Genomic DNA, 3,616 nt, shown 5'->3' on the forward strand with positions numbered 1-3,616 from the left:
ATGTGAAGGGGCAGACATTTGAAGAATTGAATTTGAAACTAATGCTCAATTATAAATTCCTTAATAAACCACATTGTCCTTGCTTTAATTGAAATGAAAATGACGTTTGAAGTTCTTCAAGTTATAATAGCAAAGTAATAGTAATAATTGATTCAAACTAAAATGAATGTCTCTACAAGGACATTTAAGTAATTACACCAATAAAAAAACTATTATGGGTTGTACCCATTGTAGAAAAGATGACCAAATAATCTCACATTCCCAAACTACCCAAATCTTTGAACAAATCATCACTGCATCTTTTAGAATACAAGGACATTTCAGTAAACACAATAATACACATGCTATCTAAAGTAGTACCCAATACTATAACTACACTTAAAACCACCTCACAATCCCAAAATACCCCTACTCTTGCGGTTGAAATTCAAAACCATTCTTTAATCCAAACTCATTCTTATATAGTTTTACCGGAAGATGAAAGGAACATAACGGAAGAATGTGAAGGGGCAGACATTTGAAAAATTGAATTTGAAACTAATGCTCAATCATAAATTCCTTAATAAACCACATTGTCCTTGCTTTAATTGAGATGAAAATGACGTTTGAAGTTCTTCAAGTTATAATAGCAAAGTAATAGTAATAATTGATTCAAATCAAAATGAATGTCTCTGCAAGGACATTTAAGTAATTACACCAATAAAGAATCTATTATGGGTTGTACCCATTGTATTAAAGATGACCAAATAATCTCACATTCTCAAACTACCCAAACCTTTGAACAAATCATCATTGCATCTTTTAGAATACAAGGACATTTCAGTAAACACAATAATACACATGCTATCTAAAGTAGTACCCAATATTATAACTATATTTAAATCCACCTCACAATCCCAAAATACCCCTACTCTTGCGGTTGAAATTCAAAGCCATTCTTTAATCTAAACTCATTTTTATATACTATAAGGATATCACATCACAAAAAGTGCTATAGTAATTATTCCAAATAATATTTCAAATAATATTCTATCCAAACACACTCACTGTTGTTAGGTAATTAATTTCATGTATCTTTAATTTCAACATATTTTTCTGTATTGTATGTAACATTTTATTTGTGAAATAGGTACAATGTTAACATACAAATTAGAGATTCCAGTGGTAACATGTATCTTAATCTACAAGACAAACATGCACGATTCGTATTTGGTTGTGATGCTTCTTATCTCAGAGAATTACAAAGGAAGGTAGAATTTCTTAATATATATTTTATTTTTTATAATGTTATTTATAAACTATATAAAAAAATACATTAATTTTGAATTTCGTACGTGCTTAATTCTCAGGAAAATGGTTGTTGATCTTGATCCCTATCTTTTGATGTTTACAAAACAAATGGATGATACTAATATCTCTCCAAGAAATATTTTCAGTTATGAAATTATGTGATTCCATGAACAAGTGCTATTGAAAGAAAACAAAGGTTACTGAAAGCTGTCCGACGCTCAAAAAGACTGCATCGGACGTCCGACAACCATCGAATATCTTCGGACCCAGAAAACCAGCCTACCGGATGTCTTAAGGAATTGAAAAAAAAATTTTAATTTTACATCATACCTTCGGACGCAGAAAACCAGCCTACCGGACGTCCGAAAGAATTGAAGAAAATTTCTCAAACTCACTGCCTGCTGTCGGACGCATAAAACAGTGCTATCGGACGTTCGACACTACCAACGGCTAGTTGACTGTTCAGCTACTTTCTATCCGTTTGAAGCATTAATGAGGCACTTTTTTGGTCCTATATAAATAGTGGTTGATCAGACACTTCAAACAACTTTGGCACACTGAAGATACAAAATATCTAGAGAGATTTTAGTGAGAAAATACTCTTCAAAGAAGATTTGTAGTCTTAGTGGTGTGAGATTCATTGTAAGCTTTTCATTTGTGAGTGAATACTTCATGAGTGTAGCTCTGTGAGGGTTATCCGAGTGATAGTAAAACTTTCTTGCTTGACCAAGTGCGGCTTGGGACGAAGAGGAAGTGATCCTTCCTTTGTACACAAGAGTGATTGTAATTCATCAACTTGAAGTAGCTTGTTTGAATCAATCTACAAACTCAAGAGGAGTTGGGTACTTAATTGGTTTGCAATTCTTTCCTTTTTTATTTACTTATTCTTACGTTTATGATTTTTAAATTGTTTATCTCTTCTACTCACAAGCACTTGTGCTTTCTTATCAACTGCTCCATTGTGTGGTCGCCTAGAAAAGGGTTATTTTCGGGCCTTACAATTGGTATCAGAGCTTGGTCTCCTAGAGATTAAGCTCAATCGGCTTTGGAGTAAAGATGATAACCAATAATGCTATATTTTTTGAAGGACATTCTGTCATTAGACCACCTATGTTTAATGGGTCAAATTATGTGAATTGAAAAGAAAGAATGATTATTTTTTTGCAATCTATTGATATTGAATTGTGGTTTATTATTAGTGAAGGTCCATATGATGCCTCTCTTATAGATGAAAATACTCAGAGATCTAGACCAAAAACAAGAAATGAACTGACTGCTGCAGATAGAGATCATCTCACATTAAATGCAAAAGCCATGAATGTGCTATATTGTGCTTTAGACTCAAATGAATCTATTAGAATCAAAGGCTGCAAGTCAGCTAAGAAAATTTGGGATAAACTGAAAGAAATTCATGAAGGTAGTGAGAATGTTAGAGAACAAAAGAAATCCATTCTAGTTACAAAGTATGAATCTTTCAAGATGCAACCTCATGAAAACATTGATGAGATGTATTGTAGATTTAATGACCTTATTAAGGATTTAGAGGTGTTGGAAAAAGAATATTCTCTTGGTGAGAAAAATAGAAAAATCCTGAATGCCTTGTCCAATGATTGAGAAAATAAAGTGACTGCTATTGAGGAGACTAAAGATTTGAATACTATGCCTATTGAATCTCTTGTTAATTCTCTAATCTCTTATGAGCTGAACCTTAAGACTAAGATACAAGAGAAAGAGGATGCAAAAGTGCGAAAGAATATTGCTCTAAAGGCATCTCAAGATGAAAATGATTCTGCCTCCCTAGATGAAGATGATGCAGAAGGTGATGACAATGATATCGCACTCATCACAAGAAGTTTCAAACGAATACTCAACAAGAAGAGATTCAAAAAATGTGGACCTAGCAATTCATTCCCAAATCAGTTCAACAACTCGAGAAATAAGGGGAAGCTAAAGTTCAACAAAAGGCAAACTGATAAGTGTTTTGAATGCGGCCAACCTGGACACTATGCAAGTGAATGTCCAGTGATGAAGAAGAAAGAAGGAAGAAAACCAAGATTCAACAAATTTCAATTCACATGGAATGAGTACAACTCCGATGGTGAAATTGAAGAGGATGAAGAATCTGCTCAATTGGCTTTTATGGCCATTGGAGATGATGAGGTAACATCTTGTAACTCTCAAGTTGAAAGTGATGGTGAAACTGATGATGATCTTGAATCTTTCATTATAAAATTGTATGATAGTTTGAAAGAGTCCTATACTAGAAACAAGGAGTTAAAACAGAAAATTAGTTTTTTGCTTCGAGATAATGCAAATCTTCTTCAAC

This window comes from Coffea arabica, chromosome 6c (assembly GCF_036785885.1).
Source record: "Coffea arabica cultivar ET-39 chromosome 6c, Coffea Arabica ET-39 HiFi, whole genome shotgun sequence".
In the NCBI taxonomy this organism is placed as follows: domain Eukaryota; kingdom Viridiplantae; phylum Streptophyta; class Magnoliopsida; order Gentianales; family Rubiaceae; genus Coffea; species Coffea arabica.